This window comes from Pelophylax lessonae (assembly GCF_965119305.1).
Source record: "Pelophylax lessonae genome assembly, chromosome: 11".
Lineage (NCBI taxonomy): Eukaryota > Metazoa > Chordata > Amphibia > Anura > Ranidae > Pelophylax > Pelophylax lessonae.
Genome location: NC_138778.1, coordinates 42,324,347 through 42,350,667, shown reverse-complemented (window position 1 = coordinate 42,350,667; position 26,321 = coordinate 42,324,347).

Below are 26,321 nucleotides of genomic sequence, written 5' to 3'. Positions count from 1 at the left end.
ATATGAAAAATCAACCCCGAGTCACGCTCGGGATTACCGCTAAGGAGGTTAATGGGCCCAGCACCTGCTGCACAAAAAAGTCCTATTTACATTTGTGGTTGGGAGGGGGGATGCTAAAAACATGCAGCTGAGCCCAAAAACTGCTCCCCCACAAGATGCAACGGCAGCAGACAGGGATGTACTCATTCTGCAGTGGCAACACTTTGATTTGCTGTGTGTCAAATCACACCTGCTATTGTGCTCAGTGGGAAGTACAGCAAAACCTTGGATTGGGAGTAACTTGGTTTGAGAGCACTTTACAAGAAAAGCAAAATTTTTGTAAAAACGTTAACTTGATAAACAATCGATGTCTTGATATACAAGGAGCATTATATCACAACTAATTATAAAAGAGAAGAAAGGTGCCTCTAAGTGTAACAATATAGTTACATTTAATGAAGGTTCAACATTTGGCAACTCACATGGTTTAGGATTAAAAGAGGCACATCTAAGTATGCAGGCATCCGGGGAAAAGCTGTCCACATAGACCATCCTCCGCACCATCGACGTCATTGCCTCCACACTGCTTCAAGCTTCGCTTTTAGATCGCTCTACTGCAGGCAGGGTAGTCTTCCCAGTCACGACTGCAGACTGACAGTGGTGAGAGTCGGCAGTGTGGAGGGCGGTCTATGTGGACAGGTTTACCCCGGATGCCTGCATACTTAGATGTTCCTCTTTTAATAATAAACCATGTGAGTTGCCAAATGTTGAACCTTCATTAAGAGTCCGTCCACACTAAGGCGACACGACTCTGTACTACTTCGGGGGCGACTTGTGCATTGCCATGCACCACGACTTCGGAGCGACTTGCATGGACTTCACACAATGGAAGTCTATGCAAGTCGCTCCGAGGTCGCCCCCCGAAGTAGTACAGGACCCTTTTTCTAAGTCGGAGCGACTTGTGTCGCTCCTATTAGAACGGGTCCTGTAGCGGTCAATGGACCACGAGGGAGAGCGACTTGTCAGGCTGACAAGTCACCTGACAAGTCGCGCTAGTGTGGACCGGGTCTTAATGTAACCATATTGCTACACCTAGAGGCACCTCTTTTCTCTTTTATACTCTGTAGCTCCTGCTGGATTTTGCTTCTAATCCCCTTGTGGAGGATGCCATTTGTGGATGGATATTTTATGGTTACACAACATATCATTTTGCTGTAATCTTTTTATATGGACTATAAACTGAAGGATTTATGAAAAATTTGTTGTGGAACTAATTATCTGACTATTTCCATTATTTCTAATGGGGAAATTTGCTTTGATATAAGAGTGCATTGGATTACAAGCATGTTTCCAGGACTAATTATGCTTGCAATACAAGGTTTTACTGTAGGGGGTTCTGTTTTACCTGCCAAGGGATTGTTTTTCTCTGTAGGCAATTTTGAGTGCTAGGTGCCACTGCCAGCCCGGGGTTTATATTCACTGCAGTTAAAGCTCAACTAAATCATCATAGAAAAAAACTTTTCATACAGCTTTTTCGTTCATTAGAAAAAAAAAGTAGCAGGGTCTTACCATTCATTTGGATCAGTAGTCTCCAAATTGTGGCCCTCAGGCTAGATACGTGTCCCTTTGTTCGCCTTTCTCTGGCCCCTGGGGCACTATTCCACCCACAGACACCAATGATGGGATACTATTCCTCTCTTGAATACCATCAATGGGGCATCATTCCTGACATTGATACCAACAATGGGGCACTATTACTCCCACTGACACCGATGATGTGGGGCCAGTCCTCCCACAGACATCAATCATGGGACACTATTCCTCCTTAACCATGTGAGTTGCCAAATGTTGAACCTTCATTAAATGTAACCATATTCGCTACACTTAGTGCCGATTCCCACTACTCCGACTTGTCAGGCGACTTGGTCGCCTGACAAGTCGTGCTCCATTCTGTGCAATGGGAACCCTTCTAATAGGAGCGACTCAAGTCGCTCCCACTTAGAAAAAGGTTCCTGCACTACTTTTGGCCGAAGTCGGAGCGACTTGCATTGACTTCCATTATGTGAAGTCAGTGCAAGCCGCGCCGAAGTCACGGTGCACGGCGACTTGTTCAAGTCGCCTCAAAGTCGTGTCGCCATAGTGTGAACCGACTCTTAGAGGCACCTCTCTTCTCTTTTATACTCTGTAGCTCCTGTTGGATTTTGCTTCTAATCCCTTTGTGGAGGCTGCTATTTGTGGATGGATATTTGATGGTTACACAACCTATCATATTGCTGTAATCTTTTTATATGGACTTTAAACCGAAGGACTTATGAATAAATGGTTGTGGAACGAATCATCTGAGTTTCCATTATCTCTTATGGGAAAATTTGCTTTGATATAAGAGTGCTTTTGATTACAAGCATGTTTCCGGAACAAATTATGCTTGCAATCCAAGGTTTTACTGTAACGCCCGCTAAACGAAATCCATTCCCCTGAATGGGTCGATGCTGCCACCACCTGCAATCCACACTGCTGCTGTTCAGTGATGCAGGTTTTAGGCGTTAAAACAGGCAGTGAGGAAGCAATTTATTGCCTCCTCACTACCTGTTAAACACCCTCCAAAGAGCGACTATGAATATGTAAGTAATCCCCTGGACAACCAGTTGTCACCCAACATGGTACAGTGTATGTGCTGCCTAATAAACCATGTGAAAAAAATCCTCAAGGTGTGTTAGTGATTAATGTGTTACTGCTCACACTGACATGTGCTGCACACCTCGCATTATAGGTCATCAAAAAAAGAAAAGCGCAAAAAAACAAAAATATCACCTGTGATTATACCATCTACCCAATGTCACTTTTCTTTTGTGTCCACTGTGTATATGTGTTAGAATCAATCCATTAAATGTAGCCATATGTCTTTTGACAACTCACATTAAAAATATAAATGATATATTTTCTACATCACATTAAATATTTATAAATCACTGATCAACAAAAGTCCACCGAATACAATCCTTCTGTGATGATCAATGCTTCCACCATATACTGATTGACTCCTCCGATATACAGTGTGTTGAAGTCAGTTTTACTACCATTCATATAATGCTCTCACCTGTATAGATGGGCAAACTGTTCGGGCCAAGCATCAGTTCGGCCCCGACATTGCTGACAATAGAAACAATTGAAAAAAAAAATAGCGTGGCGCTCGCCCCCACGCCAAGTCTTTTTTTTTTTTAAATGGCATGGGCCCCCTCCCCAAAATCTTTACCAGACCCTTATCCGAGCATGCAGAAAAGTAGGGAACAAGCGAGCGGCCCTCCCCTTCTGAACCATATCAGGCCACATGCCCTCAACATGGGGGTGGCTTTTGCTCTGCCCCGCCACCCCAAAGCACCTTGCACCATGTTGATAGGGACAAGGGCCTCTTCCCCAAAACCCAGTGGTTGTGGGGATCTGCGGGCAGGGGGGTTATTGGAAACTGGAATCTATAACAAGGGGGCCCCCAGATTTGGGTCCTTCCCCTATGTGAATGAGTATGGGGTATATTGCACCCCTACTTATTCAACAAAAAATAAGTCAAAAATAAATAAAAACACACACACTGTTTTTGACAATTCCTTTATTAAAAATAAAAAAAACAATGTACCCCGATGTAGATCCATCGTCAATCACAACGCCTGCCGCACTGCCAGACCCAAAAAAAGAAAGAAAAATAAAGCTCCGTCCGCGATGGAACTCAATTGGATAACTTATATGGCCAGCATAAAGCAGAGCTCCACCCAATAGGGGAAGCACCACTTGTCTGACTCCTTGGCACCTTTTGAGGGGGGAGTGTGTACCTGGTTTTATCAGGTACCTGCTCCCACTTCCAATCAGATCTGCATGGCGATCTACTGGAAGTCCCCCCTAACACCCACAACCTTCGGGGACATGTCACAAATCCCATAAGTCCCATTCACAAATTGCAAAGCGCAGTCAGCTGAGCAGCCTCAAGGAATCACAGCCGACTGCCCATAGTAAACATTTCAGTGCCGGGGATTCAAGGTCCAAAGACCTTGACTGACTTGAATGACCAATGCTGACTTTTAATTATTTTGAAGGAGCCTGGAGCTCCTCTGTGATAGCTGCTATTAGCCCATGTTTCTTATGTGGTCCTGATTTAGCGGTATCCCTGCTCGACAATGGCCATAGTAGTTTATGAGAGGCTATCTTACTTAAAACGTAACTCCACTTTTGTTGAGAAAAAAACATTCCCCTCTAAGTGCCGGTTCACACTGATGTGGTCACAGACATCGCATATGATTCGGAGCGTAATGCTCCTAAAATCACATGCGATGTCTGTGCGGTGAGAGTTCAGCCATACAGTTTCTATGGCTGAATTTGCACCGCAATTGCAGTGAACACGCACAGGACCCTTTTTTTGGTCCGCAGCAGAATCGGATCGCATAGTGGTTCACACCAGTGTGATTCGATTCCTGTGCGAACTGTCAGATCGCACTGCGATATGCTATCTGATCTGGGGTGTTGTTAACTTTGAATTGACACCCCCAGAGTATCGCATATGGCAGTGTGAACTGCCAGTGCTGTGGATGCGATGCGGGAACGCGCAGTATATTCGCAGTGTTCCCGCATTGAAATAGTGTGAACCGGCACTAATGGCGCTTTTCCACTGCATGGAACCGTACCGGTTCAGCACGCTTTTGTGCTTTTCCACTGCTGGTACCGCATGGTATAGGGTCGGAACGGTACGGTATAGGTTTGCTTTTCCACTGCATGGAACCGAACGGTACGGTACGGTACGGCTCTGAAAAAACAGTACCTACTCGATTGTGGTTCCAACAGGTACCAAACTGGTACCATATCCCACAATCCTTTGCATGCAGTCACTACTAGCCACTGATTGGTCAGAGAATCCCACCCACCCCGTTGTTATCCCACCCACTTAACTTTAGTACTACTTTAGTGGAAAAGCAAACCTATATCATACCGTACCGAACCGTTCCAACACCGTACCATGCGGTACCAGCAGTGGAAAAGCAAACCGGGCCAAGCAGGGCCGAGTAGAGCCGAGCCGGTAGGAGCCGGTACTTGCAGTGGAAAAGTGCCATTCGTGATCTATGTACATTACAAGGATTTTGACCAAACTTTGTTGCAGATTCCTACCTTTTGTTATTCTGAAAAAATCATTGTTTGTTCCTCTGTGCCTCTGTGCTGAGTGGGTCAAATGGGAGTGGATTCATAATTATCTATCAGCTGTGGCAGCTGTAGAGCACTAATGAGAAAAACTGCTAGATCTGCATCCCTTTAGACGTGTTCCTATTGGGAGTATCTCACCAAAAATAACATTTTTGGTCCTGGGGATGCCAGAAATATGACTTGTATCTTTAGTGCAGACTTCTGGGAAAATTGGTGAGCCAATCACACAAGCAGGAAATTATGTTTCTGGGGTGTGGCCAGTATACAATGCGTGTACAGAACAGCTCCAGGTCGCCATATTGCATTGCATTTTCAGAAAATTACAACAGCTGCAGATTGAAAAGGAAAGGTAATTTTTAATAACACTCAATTACAATATGATTTGTATCGCAATTGTATACGTTATGATGTTTTTTCTTTATTTGCTATTTTTTTCCCCCAGGAAAGTGGAGTTACCCTTTGAAACCAGAGGTAATAACCGATATGTGCAAGATGTTCCTTACAATACTATCCTTGTTGCGAGAGTTGGAGAATGACTGATGAGTTTTAAAAATTCAAGTCCCTGTATTTTCTGCTACATGGCTTCCTTCACTGTAATTCAGCTTCTGTCACTAATAATTATAATTCTCTCCTTTTCACCTCCTACGTCCCTGTGTGGTACAACCGTATCTATGTATGTGCTTTGTTCAGAGAAGCCAATTCCGAAGCATTATGCGTGCTCCCCAGAGGGTTGAGCCCGCGCTTGTCTAGAAGTCGTGTAATGTAAGGACCTCGGCCTTGTCAGCTAACGCCAGAAACCAGAATCTGTCACTTGCACAAGGGAAGGTGATGTGTAACACACACACAGAATGTTCCTGTCACATTCAGTTGGGTAATTGGGGTGATGATTAGGAGTTTCAGTGTCTCCCTGAGGTTGGAGTTAATTGCACAACGTATTCTATCAAAACACGGACAATTGTCAAATGCTTCTTAATGAACTATTCATAGAAAAGCTAAGAGGGATCGTCTGCCCCAGAACATTTCACTCACTAACGTGTAGTGTCATTGAAAGTCTTAAGCAGGACGATTCATGAGCACTCTGCCATCCACTGCCTACTGTAAAACTTTATGAACAAAGATGGAAAAAAAAAATGAATTCTAAACAAACAGCTCAATACGCAGCAGAAATTCATCTACAGTATATGGACTGTTATAGTGGTGTCAATATTTATTACTCTGTTCAGCCACTTCTGTGATTCTCACATCTCTGTCAAATTCAAATATCAATGTACAAATACTGTACTGGTGATGACCCTAGCATAAGGAACAAACTTTTCAGAGAAAGGGAATACAATAAGACACGTGGCCACTCACTAAAACTAGAGGAAAAACGGTTTAACCTTAAAATACGTAAGGGGTTCTTCACTGTCAGAGCAGTAAGGATGTGGAATTCTCTTCCACAAGCAGTGGTTTCAGCGGGGAGCATCAATAGTTTCAAAAAACTATTAGATGGGTACCTTAAAGACCACAACATACAGGGGTATACAATGTACGGTTAACAGCAAACACACACATCATAGGTTAAACTGGATGGACTGATGTCTTTTTTCAACCTCACAAACTATGTAACTATGTAAATTGCATCCCAGGAAGTGATGTCCTTTTCTCTATTTCAGTTAAAGCTAAACTCCATTCACAGTTTCTGTCTAGATTTGGATAGATTGGGAAAAAGTACAAATTTCTTTTAGCTTTTTTGAGTTCTGTATGTGAGCCTGTAGGCAGGTGCAGTCTATTTTCTCCACTATAGGTAGCGTTCTTCCACAGCTGCACTGTTGTTGGAGAGGAAGTCAAGGGGAACAGGATTCCTTTATGGTTTCTGGGTCACCGGTGAAGCTATTCTATTGAATGATGCAACCCCATATGACTTGAGCAGCCATCTTGGGTGAGGTAGAATCTATTCAAAGTGGTTGAAAATCTAGGATTTTTTTGAAAATACCTGGTTTGTGCAATCCTCCTCTTTTAGTGTCACCCGCTGGTGCCCCAGGCCCCTCCTCTTCATCAGGGGGTCGCCCACGGAAAGGCGCTTTCCCTGGGGGCACCTGTGGAGGCTCCCTCCCAAGTCCTGCTGCTGCGTCCATTAACACAGACAGCGGGATTCCGCCCCACCACCACTCCCGTGTCACAGTATTTGATGGGTCCTGCTGCTGTCAATCAGTCTAATGAGGAGAGAGATAGCGGCTGGAGCCGCTGGGCTCATGCACATCGCTGGATCGGATTGGGCTCAGGAAACCAAAAGGGGGGGGGGGGGAGCTGCAGCACAGGCCTTGAGGCTTTAGAACAACTTTAAGGCCCTGGCTCCTAGGTTTGGCACTTATTTTGTAAAATGGTAGAGTAGGGACAGGTATCTCATCTGTTAGGGACACTTTTAGCAGTAGGGAAAGGTTTCTGATGAGGAGGGAAAGCGTAGGACTGCTGCTCTTCTGGATATCTTCCAGACTGGGCAAGGGATGGCCAGGCCACATTCTGCCACTCTCTTCAGAAGATGTCACAGCAGCTGGAACCCGCTCTATTCACGTGCAGGAAACCATGTGTGTACTTGGCTGGGCGGTCTTTCCACCGGGTTTATTGTTAGCTGTTGCTGCATTACTTTAATACAAGTTTTATATTGCACCTGACTGTGTGAATTATTGTCACCGCACCATGATGCCCCCCACCTGCAAGCCCATTGAGGAGATTGTCCCTCATTTGCTGTCCCTGTAGTGCCCATTCAATAAATGCAGTAGTGGCCAGGGCAGCAATAAAAAGTTATAACCTTTGCCCACACTTGCAAAAATTTGTTTTTGGCCATGGCGTGTATTCTCAGTACCTGGAATCAGTCTACACCCCCACTTTGGGTCAATGGTTCACCAGGGGGAGAAACATTAAATCTATGGAATACCTCTTTAGGACAGACAGAGGAAAGTAAAGAGCATGTTAGCTACGGACTTTACTTACTGAGGTCACACCACTCTTCCTTCTTTTCACCTGACCTCCCCTTCTGTTTTCTATCCCCTGTCTCCACTTCCCCCCCCTCTTCATGTTTAACCCCCATTCCTTTTACCCTATCCTCTCCCCCAACATTACCCTGCCTTCCACCCAAAAATCTTACCCTTCAATACCCATTTCTTCTTCTACTACTCCCCGAACTGTTTTATTCATTAGCTTCCCTCATATTTAACAGCTTCCCTCACTTACTCTTTTTGAAATAGAAAAGTTGGTCTCCACCTAATTTTCCCCATCCCAATAATATTTGACATTCCAGTTAGGCTACATCTCTGAATTACTGTAAATGCAGACTTGTGTCTTCCTTCCTCAACTGATGACATTGATTCCGTTGTTTTGTACGTTTTTGTTAAGTCACTTCCTGTTGTCTTTGTATCGTAGAACAGATAAATAATTTTTCTTTAAAATGTGTTTTTGCCTCTTTCCTGTTGAAAAAGTGAGTGCATAGCCATAAATTGTATGTACATATGGCAGGGAAACATTTTTTTACTATATAGATTCTCTCTATTTGTCCTGGTGACCATTTTTGGAAAACTATAGTGGTCAGCAAAACAAGGGATGAAAGTACATTTCCCAATGGGGACACGTTTTGCAGCAACAACTTTCTAGGGAAAATAATTTTTTCACACATTGTAGACATTTCAATACACTATGGTTTTACATACACGTCTCCTCATTTCTTTTCAGGACATTATGACAAAAAATAATCTGACAGATGTTTGGACTCTTCTCTACTCTATTCAAAAGAAATAAAAATTAGAATTCATACATACATATATCGAGGGCCAATATGCACTTTCCCTGATATATCGGAATCGGCCACCAAGGTGGCCAATTTCACCGATATTTTGGAAAGTGCTTGTACCGGAGTGATGCCTGCAGCTAGAGGCATCACCCCGGTACCGGCGTCCATAGCCAATGGTTGGCTGTCTTGTAATGTTAATCGATGCAGCTCAGAAGCCGCTCGGCTGTCATTACAAGGCTGTCATTACGGCTTGCCCGGATCTTCCGTCCCACCGGGAGACCTGGGCAACCAGCCTGCACGGCCGCCGAAGACCCGATCAAAGCCGCATTCGGCTCTCCCTGGAAAAACCCGAAAGTGATGTCATGACATCACTTCCGGGTACTGGTGTCTGATTAAAAAAATGACAGCATTCAAAACAGCCAAACTTGGCGTTTTGAATGCTTTTAAGTGCAGAGGAGGGGTTTGGGGTCTTTTAGACCCCCAGATCCCTCCACAAAAGTACCTGTCAAGTAAAAAAATATATAAAAAAAACATTTTTATAAATGTACGAAAATATAGGCCCAGATCGGCCAATACCGATATGCTAAGACCAAAATATCGGTATCGGCAATGAAAAAACGATATTGGTCGATCCCTGATACATACACGTCTCTTCATTTTTTTTCAGAACATTATGGCAAAAAATAATCTGACAGGTGTTTGGCCCCCTCTCTACTCTATTCAAAAGAATAAAAAAATTTGAATTCATACGCTTTAAATAAATACAAAATCACATTTTATACATTGTAGGTAATCTGTAGGTAATTTATGTAAATAAAATCTGGGGTAAGTGGCAGTAGTAAAGTAATGACCACAGTCAAGGGCAAAAATCCTGATTTCCCAGCTATTGATCACAATCTTTTGCTGTGATTTGCAGTAGTAACAAAGTGCCATGGGACTGTAATGCCCATCGCTAGGTCCCTAATCACACTACAGTGCAACATTTTTGAGCCTCACAGGACTCTTTCAAGACATGTACAACAAAAGATATTCTATGTTCTATATTCTATTCATAGGGTGCCAGTCATTGATCGCTGCTGCATCCATTATCTTGCTGCTGTTTGGATGACGGTGGTGGCTAGGCGGGAGACTCGGAGGAGCACACACAGCTGATAAGTGTCACTTGGTCCGTAATGCAACCCACCTATTGGTGAACCCTGCTGTAGAGCTACCCTTGAAAAATTCACATTACTAATTGACGTTAGCATCACACATACGTATATGTGGTGTCACAGCGAAAGGCTATGTTCTGAGGCGCCATTTATATGTACACCGACGTTTGTGTTAAAACACATGCTCTGTAGTGTGCTCCAAGCACTTAGACGGAGCTGTCGAAAACACTAATGATCAGGAACCAGGAGCACCGGATGACAGGTGGGCTTGTTGCAGCAACAGTTTTTTCAATAGGATTTACCGATATCAGTAATAGCCAACCGATAGTTTGTTCTAACTAGGGATGCGGCAATACCAGTTTTGTAAGACTGTGTATGAGTACCGATACCTTTTCTCAAGTACTCGCTGATACCAATTACTGATACCTATTTTTAGTGTCAGTTTTTTAGGGCTCGTTCACACCATACATGCATAAAAACTGATGGGAAAACTGCACAGATTGCATTGCAGAGACATCCGTTTTCATTTGGGTTTCAGTGAGTTTATATAGCCTGTTCTCAAATGTGCAGGCCGGCCGCAGTGCGATTTGGAAAAGAGTCCTGTGCGATTTCAATCTGGTTTATACACCAGTGGTCTCCAAACTAAGGCCCGGGGGCCAGATGTGGCCCTTTGCTTGCTTTTATCAGGCCCTTGGGGCACTATTTTCATCCACTGATACCAACAGTGGGGCATAATCCCCCCCCCCCAAGACCAATGACAGGGCAGAATTTTTCCCAGTAACACCAAAGATGGGGCAGAATTCCTCCCAGTAACACCAAAGATGGGGCACCATACTTCCCAATTTTAAATATTGCTCATGTTGTGTATGTCTCCACGGTGCCACATCCCGAAAAGTACAAGACCAAAAAAGGAAAGGGGTTCCCCTAGGGGTGGGACTTTTTAGGCACCAAAGTATAAGACAATCAATTATATAAAATCAATTCTTTATTTTATTAGATCATACAAAAAAATATAAAAACATAGGGCAAGCTATAGAATACTTCACAGCTAACAGTCGGATTAAAGACCACACGACCCCTGGGTTTGAACCCGACGCGTTTTGGAGTCTCTTGGAACTCCTTCCTCAGGGGTACCCTTGGAGGGTGGTCTGTGGGTGATCAAGACAAGACAAATTAGTTTAAATATTTAACATATAAGTCTATACATACATTAAGCAAAGTGTTTTAACAATGACTTACATAATCCACTGTGGTGGTAAGTATGAATGGCCTGCCTGGACAGTTTAAAAACAAATGGTCAGCATATCACTGTTGTCCATAGAGAGTGCCGTTTTTAAGATGAAAAAGGTTTCTGCCAGGATCCTAGGTATTCAGAGTTTATGTGCCAACCAGTCTCAGTTGGAGGCTGGGTAGGAGTAGCTGGAACCCCAAAAAGACAGCAGATCTGCTGAATAGAGATCGCATGATTATTGCAAAGGTTAATTTAAAGAATAGGCATGTATATTACGCCGGCAGAAACAACGGGGGGGGGGGAGGGGAAGGGGGGAAGGAATAGACAAATAACCTCCAGCCTTATCTGCTTTCAATAGGGCATATCAAGACATAAAAATAAGTATGAAATTGTGTGGAACAAAATCAAAATAGATATAAGCAGTATATGTATATATAGTGCCAAGTGGTAGGACACTGACCATGGGGAGATTCCAATTAGTTAAAAGGAGGCTGGAGGGTTCCATTAAGCGCAATATACATAGCCAATTTTAAACAAGCTGATAAAGATGAATCAGCGGTATCTAGATACACAAATGTTGCAGTATATTCATGAATTGTCCAATCAGGAGTTAAGTCCGTTTTTTGTGTATTAATAAAATATGTATCCAATTATAAGGTTTATAAATAGGGTTGAGCGGACACCTAGATGTCCGTGTTCGACGGGTTCGGCCGAACTTTAAAAAAAAGTCCGGGTCCGTGTCCCGGACTTTTACCGAACTTTTCCCGGACACCGAACCCCATTGAAGTCAATGGGGACCCGAACTTTAAGGCACTAAAATGGCTCTAAAACACCAAAGGAAAGGGCTAGAGTGCTGCAAATGGCAGCAAAACGTAATTAAGAGCATGGCAAGTGCTCTGCAAACAAATGTGGATAGGGAAATAACTTAAAACAACAAAAAAAAACAGAAAAATAAAACAATGTTCTTCTTCATCTCTGAAGGACGAGGCCCATATGGAGTAGGAGGGAGGTTGAGGTGGTGGTGGATGTGGCGGTGACATAGGCGTGTGCTGGGTGTGCCTGGGCACACCCTAATCACCTAGGGCACATAGCATTGCCAGTGAGGAGATGGGAAAGATCTCCCTGGGACCTGCTCTGCTCTATTTCTCCTTGCCTACAGGTACATGGCCCCGATACATTACTCTCCCTGCTGGCAAACACATGCATGTGTATTTCAACTTTGGGGTGCACACCTTAATGCAATAGGCTGCGCACACCTATGGGCGGTGTAGGTGGAAGCGGCGGTGGAGGAGGACCAGGGCCGGATTAACAGCATCATGGGCTTGGTGCTGAGGATTTTGAAGGGCCTTAGGGCCGTGCCTTGCCATGCACCCAGAGGAGGAAGGGTGCAGCCATGCATGCCTAATTCAACATGGGATGCTGTCTCTGAAGCCCATAAACACATCCATGCATCGCCAACTGTCCCTCCTTGTCCGGCCTTCACGCTGTGTGGGGAGGTTCTGAGGGTGCTGCCTGGGGAAGCGAGCATAGAAGCCAGACTTCTGTGTTTACAAGTGACAGAAGAGCGGTAACAGTGAATATGGCCAACCCGGGGCCTATATAAAAGGTAGGGGCCTGGAGCTGCAGCTCCAATAGCCCCTACATTAATCTGGCCCTGAGGAGGAGGACGAGGTAGCCAACACTGCTTCTTTTCACAAATTTTAAATGAGGGTACACCCCAAAAGAGTGAGAAAGAGCAAAAATGGAACAATGGGTGGGTAAGGTCGGTATCCATTGCTATTCTGCATAAGGTACGGAAAAGTCCCGTGGGATCCATGCCTGGTTCATTTTAATGAACGTGAGCTTGTCCACATTGTCTCTGGACAGGCGGCTGCGCTTGTCTGTTATAACGCCCCCAGCCGTGCTAAATACCCGTTCAGATAATACACTGGCTGCAGGGCACGCCAGCACCTCCAAGGCGTAAAGGGCAAGCTCAGGCCATGTGCCCAATTTGGAGACCCAGAAGTTGAAGGGGGCAGACCCGTCATTCACTACATGTAGGCGTGTGCACACATACTGCTCCACCATGTTGGTAAAATGCTGCCTCCTGCTAAGACGTTCCATCTGAGCTGCTGGTGCTGCTGTTTGTTGTGGCGTGCTGACAAAGCTTTTCCACATTTCGGCCATGCTAACCCTGCCTTCTGAGGTGCTGGCGGTGCCCTGGTTGCGTTGGCGACCTCCTCCTCCTCCTCCTCTGCCTTGTGCTTCCACTGTGGCCCCGCTGTCAGATGGGAATGCCAGCAGCATGGCGTCTACCAGCGTGCGCTTGTACTCGCGCATCTTGCGATCGCGCTCCAGTGAGTGAATTAAGGACGGTACGTTGTCCTTGTAACGGGGATCCAGCAGCGTGGCCACCCAGTAATCAGCACAAGTTAGAATGTGGGCAACTCGGCGGTCGTTGTGGAGACACTGCAGCATGTAATCGCTCATGTGTGCCAGGCTGCCCAGAGGCAACGAAAGGCTGTCCTCTGTGGGAGGTGTATGGTCCGTGTCCTCTGTATCCCCCCAGCCACGCACCAGTGATGGCCATGAGCTGGCCTGGGTGCCACCCTGCTGTGAACATGGTTCCATCTCCTCCTCCAGCTCCTCCTCCTCCTCATCCTCCTCATCCTCCAGAACTGTGCCCCTGCTGGACAATTGCGTCCCTGGCGTTTGCGTGTGCAGGAACCCACCCTCGGAGCCCCTTGCGAATGACTGCCCTGAAAGCCTTGGAAATGTTACCTCTTCATCCTCCTCCTCCTCCTCATCCTGTGCCACATCCTCTTCCATCATCGCCCGAATTGTTTTTTCAAGGAGGCATAGAAGTGGGATAGTTAAGCTGAGAACGGCGTCATTGCCACTGGCCATGTTGGTGGAGTACTCAAAACAGCGCAACAAGGCACACAGGTCTCGCATGGAGGCCCAGTTATTGGTGGTGAAGTGGTGCTGTTCCGCAGAGCGACTCACGCGTGCGTGCTGCAGCTGAAACTCCACTATGGCCTGCTGCTGCTCGCACAGTCTTTCCAGCATGTGCAAGGTGGAGTTCCACCTTGTGGGCACGTCACATATGAGGCGGTGAGCGGGAAGGCCGAAGTTACGCTGCAGCGCTGCCAGGCGAGCAGCAGCAGGGTGAGAACGCCGAAAGTGCGCACAAACGGCCCGCACTTTCTGCAGCAGCTCTGACATATCGGGGTAGTTTTTAAGGAACCTCTGCACCACCAAATTCAGCACATGCGCCAGGCAAGGGATGTGCGTCAAACCGGCTAGGCCCAGAGCTGCTATGAGATTTCGCCCGTTATCGCACACCACCAGGCCGGGCTTGAGGCTCGCTGGCAGCAACCACTCATTTGTCTGCTGTTCCATGCTCCTCCACAACTCCTGCGCGGTGTGTGGTTTGTCCCCCAAACAGGCAAGTTGTAAAACTGCCTGCTGTCGTTTACCCCTGGCCGTGCTGAAGTTGGTGGTGAAGGTGTTACGCTGTCCGGATGAGGAGGCGGTAGAGGATGAGGAAGCGGAGTAGGAGGAGTTAGGAACAGGAGGCAAACTGAAGCGCCCTGCAATCCTCGGTGGTGGAAGGACATGCGCCAAATTGCTATCCGCCTCAGGCCCATCCGCCACTGCATTTACCCAGTGTGCCGTTAGGGAGATATAACGCCCCTGACCGTGCTTACTGGTCCACGTATCCGTAGTTAGGTGGACCTTGGCACAGATGGCGTTGCGCAGTGCACACCTGATTTTTTCCCCCACTTGGTTGTGCAGGGAAGGGATGGCTTGCCTGGAAAAGTAGTGGCGGCTGGGCACGACGTACTGTGGGACAGCCACCGACATAAGGTTTTTAAAACTGTGCGTCTCCACCAGACGGAATGACAGCATTTCAAAGGCCAATAATTTTGAAATGCTGGCATTCAGGGCCAGGGATCGCGGGTGGGTAGGGGGGTACTTCCTCTTCCTCTCAAGTGTTTGGGAGATGGAAAGCTGAACGCTTCCACGGGACATTGTGGAGATGGTTGTTGGTGACCCAGGTGGTGGTGTTGCTGACAGATCGTCTGTTTGCGGGGTGGCAGGTGCCGGTATCACTACAGATGTGGCTGGAGCGGCCGAGACTGCAGCAGAAGAGGAAGCAGGATGAGCCAGAGACGTTTCTTGGTTTTGAAGGTGTGTACTCCACTGCAGCTCGTGCTTTGCACTTAGATGCCTGATCATGCAGGTTGTGCTCAGGTTGAGAAGGTTCATGCCTCGCTTCAAGCTCTGATTGCACAGGGTGCAAACCACTCGTGTCCTGTCATCAGCACATTTTCTAAAGAACTTCCACGCTAGAGAACTCCTTTGAGCTGACTTTGGTGCGCTCGTTCCCTTGCTGCGTTGGGCAGTAGCGGGCGTAGTGTCTAGGGCACGGCCGCTCCGCTTCTGCACCCTGCTCCCTCTTCTGCTGTGCTGGTGGCTCTGTGCGACCACCGCCTCTTCCTCCAAACTACTCAGTTCACCTGCATGACGTTCATTCCATGTGGGGTCGAGGACCTCATCGTCCTCCACATCATCTTCCACCCAGTCTTCACCCCTGCCCTCCTTGTCGGTCTCCACAATGCTGAACGCCGCAGCAGTTGGCACCTGCGTTTCGTCATCATCGGAGACGTGCTGCGATGATCCTTGCATGTACTCATCTTGAGAAATAAGTGGTTGGGCATCGCTGCACTCAATCTCTTCCACTTCTGGGGCAGGGCTAGGTGGATGGCCCTGGGAAACCCTGCTGACAGAGTCCTCAAAAAGAATAAGAGACTGCTGTATGGCTTGGGGCTCAGACTGCTGGCCTGATTTGCAAGGGGGTGAGGTGAAAGACGGTTGGACATTGGCTGCAGGTGCCAACTCTGACCTTTCTGCAGTAGACTGGGTGGGAGACAATGTGAAGGAACTGGAGGCACTGTCAGCAGCAAACCAATCTACTATCGCCTCAACTTGTTCTGGCCTCATCACTTCTAGGGGCGTTTGATGCCCTACCAAATACTGATGCAGGTTCTGTCGCCTACTCACACTTGAGGAAGGTGTTTCACTTGTGCGTGTAGCTGGCACAGATCGACCATGTCCTCTCCTTGCAACAGGAGCTCTACCAGCAGCACCACGACCCAGGCCACGGCCCTTATTTGACGGTCTCCTCATATTTCTGTAATTTAAGATCTTGCCCTAGAAAGGTTTTTATTGAATAGCGGAATAGAAAATATGATCCAAAAAAAGTGTATGTATATCACACGTACACAACCACACTAGGCCCCAATTACTATTGTTTGTACCCCTAAAAGGCTAGATGAGGAGTAGGGGGAGTATGGAACAGGCAGCACCCTCAAACCTTCAGAAGTATGAGATGAACCCCAACAACTTGGAAAGGTGGATCTCTCTCACACGTACCGACACAGACTATCCCGCAATTCAATTGATCCTCAAAGGTTTTTATTGAATAGCGGAATAGGAAATATGATCAAAAAAAGTGTATGTATCTCGCACGTACACAACCACACTAGGCCCCAATTACTATTGTTTGTACCCCTAAAAGGCTAGATGAGGAGTAGGGGGGGTATGGAACAGGCAGCACCCTCAAACCTTCAGAAGTATGAGATGAACCCCAACAACTTGGAAAGGTGGATCTCTCTCACACGTACCGACACAGACTATCCCGCAATTCAATTGATCCTCAAAGGTTTTTATTGAATAGCGGAATAGGAAATATGATCAAAAAAAGTGTATGTATCTCGCACGTACACAACCACACTAGGCCCCAATTACTATTGTTTGTACCCCTAAAAGGCTAGATGAGGAGTAGGGGGGGTATGGAACAGGCAGCACCCTCAAACCTTCAGAAGTATGAGATGAACCCCAACAACTTGGAAAGGTGGATCTCTCTCACACGTACCGACACAGACTATCCCGCAATTCAATTGATCCTCAAAGGTTTTTATTGAATAGCGGAATAGGAAATATGATCAAAAAAAGTGTATGTATCTCGCACGTACACAACCACACTAGGCCCCAATTACTATTGTTTGTACCCCTAAAAGGCTAGATGAGGAGTAGGGGGGGTATGGAACAGGCAGCACCCTCAAACCTTCAGAAGTATGAGATGAACCCCAACAACTTGGAAAGGTGGATCTCTCTCACACGTACCGACACAGACTATCCCGCAATTCAATTGATCCTCAAAGGTTTTTATTGAATAGCGGAATAGGAAATATGATCAAAAAAAGTGTATGTATCTCGCACGTACACAACCACACTAGGCCCCAATTACTATTGTTTGTACCCCTAAAAGGCTAGATGAGGAGTAGGGGGGGTATGGAACAGGCAGCACCCTCAAACCTTCAGAAGTATGAGATGAACCCCAACAACTTGGAAAGGTGGATCTCTCTCACACGTACCGACACAGACTATCCCGCAATTCAATTGATCCTCAAAGGTTTTTATTGAATAGCGGAATAGGAAATATGATCAAAAAAAGTGTATGTATCTCGCACGTACACAACCACACTAGGCCCCAATTACTATTGTTTGTACCCCTAAAAGGCTAGATGAGGAGTAGGGGGGGTATGGAACAGGCAGCACCCTCAAACCTTCAGAAGTATGAGATGAACCCCAACAACTTGGAAAGGTGGATCTCTCTCACACGTACCGACACAGACTATCCCGCAATTCAATTGATCCTCAAAGGTTTTTATTGAATAGCGGAATAGGAAATATGATCAAAAAAAGTGTATGTATCTCGCACGTACACAACCACACTAGGCCCCAATTACTATTGTTTGTACCCCTAAAAGGCTAGATGAGGAGTAGGGGGGATATGGAACAGGCAGCACCCTCAAACCTTCAGAAGTATGAGATGAACCCCAACAACTTGGAAAGGTGGATCTCTCTCACACGTACCGACACAGACTATCCCGCAATTCAATTGATCCTCAAAGGTTTTTATTGAATAGCGGAATAGGAAATATGATCAAAAAAAGTGTATGTATCTCGCACGTACACAACCACACTAGGCCCCAATTACTATTGTTTGTACCCCTAAAAGGCTAGATGAGGAGTAGGGGGGGTATGGAACAGGCAGCACCCTCAAACCTTCAGAAGTATGAGATGAACCCCAACAACTTGGAAAGGTGGATCTCTCTCACACGTACCAACACAGACTATCCCCCAATTTAACTGATCCCCAAAGGTTTTTGATTAAATAGCGGAATAGAAAATATGATCCCAAAAAAGTGTATGTATATCACACGTACACAACCACACTAGGCCCCAATTACTATTGTTTGTACCCCTAAAAGGCTAGGAGTAGGGGGGGTATGGAACAGGCAGCACCCTCAAACCTTCAGAAGTATGAGATGAACCCCAACAACTTGGAAAGGTGGATCTCTCTCACACGTACCAACACAGACTATCCCCCAATTTAACTGATCCCCAAAGGTTTTTGATTAAATAGCGGAATAGAAAATATGATCCCAAAAAAGTGTATGTATATCACACGTACACAACCACACTAGGCCCCAATTACTATTGTTTGTACCCCTAAAAGGCTAGGAGTAGGGGGAGTATGGAACAGGCAGCACCCTCAAACCTTCAGAAGTATGAGATGAACCCCAACAACTTGGAAAGGTGGATCTCTCTCACACGTACCAACACAGACTATCCCCCAATTTAACTGATCCCCAAAGGTTTTTGATTAAATAGCGGAATAGAAAATATGATCCCAAAAAAGTGTATGTATATCACACGTACACAACCACACTAGGCCCCAATTACTATTGTTTGTACCCCTAAAAGGCTAGGAGTAGGGGGAGTATGGAACAGGCAGCACCCTCAAACCTTCAGAAGTATGAGATGAACCTCAACAACTTGGAAAGGTGGATCTCTCTCACACGTACCAACACAGACTATCCCCCAATTTAACTGATCCCCAAAGGTTTTTGATTAAATAGCGGAATAGAAAATATGATCCCAAAAAAGTGTATGTATATCACACGTACACAACCACACTAGGCCCCAATTACTATTGTTTGTACCCCTAAAAGGCTAGGAGTAGGGGGGGTATGGAACAGGCAGCACCCTCAAACCTTCAGAAGTATGAGATGAACCCCAACAACTTGGAAAGGTGGATCTCTCTCACACGTACCAACACAGACTATCCCCCAATTTAACTGATCCCCAAAGGTTTTTGATTAAATAGCGGAATAGAAAATATGATCCCAAAAAAGTGTATGTATATCACACGTACACAACCACACTAGGCCCCAATTACTATTGTTTGTACCCCTAAAAGGCTAGGAGTAGGGGGAGTATGGAACAGGCAGCACCCTCAAACCTTCAGAAGTATGAGATGAACCCCAACAACTTGGAAAGGTGGATCTCTCTCACACGTACCAACACAGACTATCCCCCAATTTAACTGATCCCCAAAGGTTTTTGATTAAATAGCGGAATAGAAAATATGATCCCAAAAAAGTGTATGTATATCACACGTACACAACCACACTAGGCCCCAATTACTATTGTTTGTACCCCTAAAAGGCTAGGAGTAGGGGGAGTATGGAACAGGCAGCACCCTCAAACCTTCAGAAGTATGAGATGAACCCCAACAACTTGGAAAGGTGGATCTCTCTCACACGTACCAACACAGACTATCCCCCAATTTAACTGATCCCCAAAGGTTTTTGATTAAATAGCGGAATAGAAAATATGATCCCAAAAAAGTGTATGTATATCACACGTACACAACCACACTAGGCCCCAATTACTATTGTTTGTACCCCTAAAAGGCTAGGAGTAGGGGGGGTATGGAACAGGCAGCACCCTCAAACCTTCAGAAGTATGAGATGAACCCCAACAACTTGGAAAGGTGGATCTCTCTCACACGTACCAACACAGACTATCCCCCAATTTAACTGATCCCCAAAGGTTTTTGATTAAATAGCGGAATAGAAAATATGATCCCAAAAAAGTGTATGTATATCACACGTACACAACCACACTAGGCCCCAATTACTATTGTTTGTACCCCTAAAAGGCTAGGAGTAGGGGGAGTATGGAACAGGCAGCACCCTCAAACCTTCAGAAGTATGAGATGAACCCCAACAACTTGGAAAGGTGGATCTCTCTCACACGTACCAACACAGACTATCCCCCAATTTAACTGATCCCCAAAGGTTTTTGATTAAATAGCGGAATAGAAAATATGATCCCAAAAAAGTGTATGTATATCACACGTACACAACCACACTAGGCCCCAATTACTATTGTTTGTACCCCTAAAAGGCTAGGAGTAGGGGGAGTATGGAACAGGCAGCACCCTCAAACCTTCAGAAGTATGAGATGAACCCCAACAACTTGGAAAGGTGGATCTCTCTCACACGTACCAACACAGACTATCCCCCAATTTAACTGATCCCCAAAGGTTTTTGATTAAATAGCGGAATAGAAAATATGATCCCAAAAAAGTGTATGTATATCACACGTACACAACCACACTAGGCCCCAATTACTATTGTTTGTACCCCTAAAAGGCTAGGAGTAGGGGGAGTATGGAACAGGCAGCACCCTCAAACCTTCAGAAGTATGAGATGAACCCCAACAACTTGGAAAGGTGGATCTCTCTCACACGTACCAACACAGACTATCCCCCAATTTAACTGATCCCCAAAGGTTTTTGATTAAATAGCGGAATAGAAAATATGATCCCAAAAAAGTGTATGTATATCACACGTACACAACCACACTAGGCCCCAATTACTATTGTTTGTACCCCTAAAAGGCTAGGAGTAGGGGGGGTATGGAACAGGCAGCACCCTCAAACCTTCAGAAGTATGAGATGAACCCCAACAACTTGGAAAGGTGGATCTCTCTCACACGTACCAACACAGACTATCCCCCAATTTAACTGATCCCCAAAGGTTTTTGATTAAATAGCGGAATAGAAAATATGATCCCAAAAAAGTGTATGTATATCACACGTACACAACCACACTAGGCCCCAATTACTATTGTTTGTACCCCTAAAAGGCTAGGAGTAGGGGGAGTATGGAACAGGCAGCACCCTCAAACCTTCAGAAGTATGAGATGAACCCCAACAACTTGGAAAGGTGGATCTCTCTCACACGTACCAACACAGACTATCCCCCAATTTAACTGATCCCCAAAGGTTTTTGATTAAATAGCGGAATAGAAAATATGATCCCAAAAAAGTGTATGTATATCACACGTACACAACCACACTAGGCCCCAATTACTATTGTTTGTACCCCTAAAAGGCTAGGAGTAGGGGTAGTATGGAACAGGCAGCACCCTCAAACCTTCAGAAGTATGAGATGAACCCCAACAACTTGGAAAGGTGGATCTCTCTCACACGTACCAACACAGACTATCCCCCAATTTAACTGATCCCCAAAGGTTTTTGATTAAATAGCGGAATAGAAAATATGATCCCAAAAAAGTGTATGTATATCACACGTACACAACCACACTAGGCCCCAATTACTATTGTTTGTACCCCTAAAAGGCTAGGAGTAGGGGGAGTATGGAACAGGCAGCACCCTCAAACCTTCAGAAGTATGAGATGAACCCCAACAACTTGGAAAGGTGGATCTCTCTCACACGTACCAACACAGACTATCCCCCAATTTAACTGATCCCCAAAGGTTTTTGATTAAATAGCGGAATAGAAAATATGATCCCAAAAAAGTGTATGTATATCACACGTACACAACCACACTAGGCCCCAATTACTATTGTTTGTACCCCTAAAAGGCTAGGAGTAGGGGGAGTATGGAACAGGCAGCACCCTCAAACCTTCAGAAGTATGAGATGAACCCCAACAACTTGGAAAGGTGGATCTCTCTCACACGTACCAACACAGACTATCCCCCAATTTAACTGATCCCCAAAGGTTTTTGATTAAATAGCGGAATAGAAAATATGATCCCAAAAAAGTGTATGTATATCACACGTACACAACCACACTAGGCCCCAATTACTATTGTTTGTACCCCTAAAAGGCTAGGAGTAGGGGGAGTATGGAACAGGCAGCACCCTCAAACCTTCAGAAGTATGAGATGAACCTCAACAACTTGGAAAGGTGGATCTCTCTCACACGTACCAACACAGACTATCCCCCAATTTAACTGATCCCCAAAGGTTTTTGATTAAATAGCGGAATAGAAAATATGATCCCAAAAAAGTGTATGTATATCACACGTACACAACCACACTAGGCCCCAATTACTATTGTTTGTACCCCTAAAAGGCTAGGAGTAGGGAGAGTATGGAACAGGCAGCACCCTCAAACCTTCAGAAGTATGAGATGAACCCCAACAACTTGGAAAGGTGGATCTCTCTCACACGTACCAACACAGACTATCCCCCAATTTAACTGATCCCCAAAGGTTTTTGATTAAATAGCGGAATAGAAAATATGATCCCAAAAAAGTGTATGTATATCACACGTACACAACCACACTAGGCCCCAATTACTATTGTTTGTACCCCTAAAAGGCTAGGAGTAGGGGGAGTATGGAACAGGCAGCACCCTCAAACCTTCAGAAGTATGAGATGAACCTCAACAACTTGGAAAGGTGGATCTCTCTCACACGTACCAACACAGACTATCCCCCAATTTAACTGATCCCCAAAGGTTTTTGATTAAATAGCGGAATAGAAAATATGATCCCAAAAAAGTGTATGTATATCACACGTACACAACCACACTAGGCCCCAATTACTATTGTTTGTACCCCTAAAAGGCTAGGAGTAGGGGGAGTATGGAACAGGCAGCACCCTCAAACCTTCAGAAGTATGAGATGAACCCCAACAACTTGGAAAGGTGGATCTCTCTCACACGTACCAACACAGACTATCCCCCAATTTAACTGATCCCCAAAGGTTTTTGATTAAATAGCGGAATAGAAAATATGATCCCAAAAAAGTGTATGTATATCACACGTACACAACCACACTAGGCCCCAATTACTATTGTTTGTACCCCTAAAAGGCTAGGAGTAGGGGGAGTATGGAACAGGCAGCACCCTCAAACCTTCAGAAGTATGAAATGAACCTCAACAACTTGGAAAGGTGGATCTCTCTCACACGTACCAACACAGACTATCCCCCAATTTAACTGATCCCCAAAGGTTTTTGATTAAATAGCGGAATAGAAAATATGATCCCAAAAAAGTGTATGTATATCACACGTACACAACCACACTAGGCCCCAATTACTATTGTTTGTACCCCTAAAAGGCTAGGAGTAGGGGGAGTATGGAACAGGCAGCACCCTCAAACCTTCAGAAGTATGAGATGAACCCCAACAACTTGGAAAGGTGGATCTCTCTCACACGTACCAACACAGACTATCCCCCAATTTAACTGATCCCCAAAGGTTTTTGATTAAATAGCGGAATAGAAAATATGATCCCAAAAAAGTGTATGTATATCACACGTACACAACCACACTAGGCCCCAATTACTATTGTTTGTACCCCTAAAAGGCTAGGAGTAGGGGGAGTATGGAACAGGCAGCACCCTCAAACCTTCAGAAGTATGAGATGAACCTCAACAACTTGGAAAGGTGGATCTCTCTCACACGTACCAACACAGACTATCCCCCAATTTAACTGATCCCCAAAGGTTTTTGATTAAATAGCGGAATAGAAAATATGATCCCAAAAAAGTGTATGTATATCACACGTACACAACCACACTAGGCCCCAATTACTATTGTTTGTACCCCTAAAAGGCTAGGAGTAGGGGGAGTATGGAACAGGCAGCACCCTCAAACCTTCAGAAGTATGAGATGAACCCCAACAACTTGGAAAGGTGGATCTCTCTCACACGTACCAACACAGACTATCCCCCAATTTAACTGATCCCCAAAGGTTTTTGATTAAATAGCGGAATAGAAAATATGATCCCAAAAAAGTGTATGTATATCACACGTACACAACCACACTAGGCCCCAATTACTATTGTTTGTACCCCTAAAAGGCTAGGAGTAGGGGGAGTATGGAACAGGCAGCACCCTCAAACCTTCAGAAGTATGAGATGAACCCCAACAACTTGGAAAGGTGGATCTCTCTCACACGTACCAACACAGACTATCCCCCAATTTAACTGATCCCCAAAGGTTTTTGATTAAATAGCGGAATAGAAAATATGATCCCAAAAAAGTGTATGTATATCACACGTACACAACCACACTAGGCCCCAATTACTATTGTTTGTACCCCTAAAAGGCTAGGAGTAGGGGGAGTATGGAACAGGCAGCACCCTCAAACCTTCAGAAGTATGAGATGAACCCCAACAACTTGGAAAGGTGGATCTCTCTCACACGTACCAACACAGACTATCCCCCAATTTAACTGATCCCCAAAGGTTTTTGATTAAATAGCGGAATAGAAAATATGATCCCAAAAAAGTGTATGTATATCACACGTACACAACCACACTAGGCCCCAATTACTATTGTTTGTACCCCTAAAAGGCTAGGAGTAGGGGGAGTATGGAACAGGCAGCACCCTCAAACCTTCAGAAGTATGAGATGAACCCCAACAACTTGGAAAGGTGGATCTCTCTCACACGTACCAACACAGACTATCCCCCAATTTAACTGATCCCCAAAGGTTTTTGATTAAATAGCGGAATAGAAAATATGATCCCAAAAAAGTGTATGTATATCACACGTACACAACCACACTAGGCCCCAATTACTATTGTTTGTACCCCTAAAAGGCTAGGAGTAGGGGGAGTATGGAACAGGCAGCACCCTCAAACCTTCAGAAGTATGAGATGAACCCCAACAACTTGGAAAGGTGGATCTCTCTCACACGTACCAACACAGACTATCCCCCAATTTAACTGATCCCCAAAGGTTTTTGATTAAATAGCGGAATAGAAAATATGATCCCAAAAAAGTGTATGTATATCACACGTACACAACCACACTAGGCCCCAATTACTATTGTTTGTACCCCTAAAAGGCTAGATGAGGAGTAGGGGGAGTATGGAACAGGCAGCACCCTCAAACCTTCAGAAGTATGAGATTGTGTTCACTGTACCCCACAAAGATTGAGTTCACTGCACCCCACAATGATTGTGTTCACTGCACCCCACAAAGATTGTGTTCACTGCACCTCACAAAGATTGTGTTCACTGTACCCCCCAAAGATTGTGTTCACTGCACCCCACAAAGATTCTGTTCATTGTACCCCACAAAGATTGTGTTCACTGCACCCCAAAAAGATTGTGTTCACTGCACCCCAAAAAGGATGTTGTTCACTGCACCCCAAAAAGGATGTTGTTCACTCCACCCCAAAAAGATTGTGTTCACTGCACCCCACAAAGATTGTGTTCACTGCACCCCAAAAAGATTGTGTTCACTGCACCCCAAAAATGATTTTGTTCACTGCACCCCAAAAAGGATTTTGTTCACTGCACCCCAAAAAGGATGTTGTTCACTCCACCCCAAAAAGATTGTGTTCACTGCACCCCAAAAAGATTGTGTTCACTGCACCCCACAAAGGATTTTGTTCACTGCACCCCAAAAAGATTGTGTTCACTGCACCCCAAAAAGGATGTTGTTCACTGCACCCCAAAAAGGATTTTGTTCACTGCACCCCAAAAAGATTGTGTTCACTGCACCCCACAAAGGATTTTGTTCACTGCACCCCACAAAGATTGTGTTCACTGCACACCAAAAAGGATTGTGTTCACTGCACCCCAAAAAGATTTTGTTCACTGCACCCCAAAAAGATTGTGTTCACTGCAGCCCAAAAAGATTGTGTTCACTGCAGCCCAAAAAGATTGTGTTCACTGCAGCCCAAAAAGATTGTGTTCACTGCAGCCCAAAAAGATTGTGTTCACTGCAGCTCACACACAGAAAAATGGATGTGGATCACTGACACCTGCCTATCTCCAATCCCACACCACACAGCAATATCGATTGTAGTTTGTAGAACACAGTTTCCCTAAAATT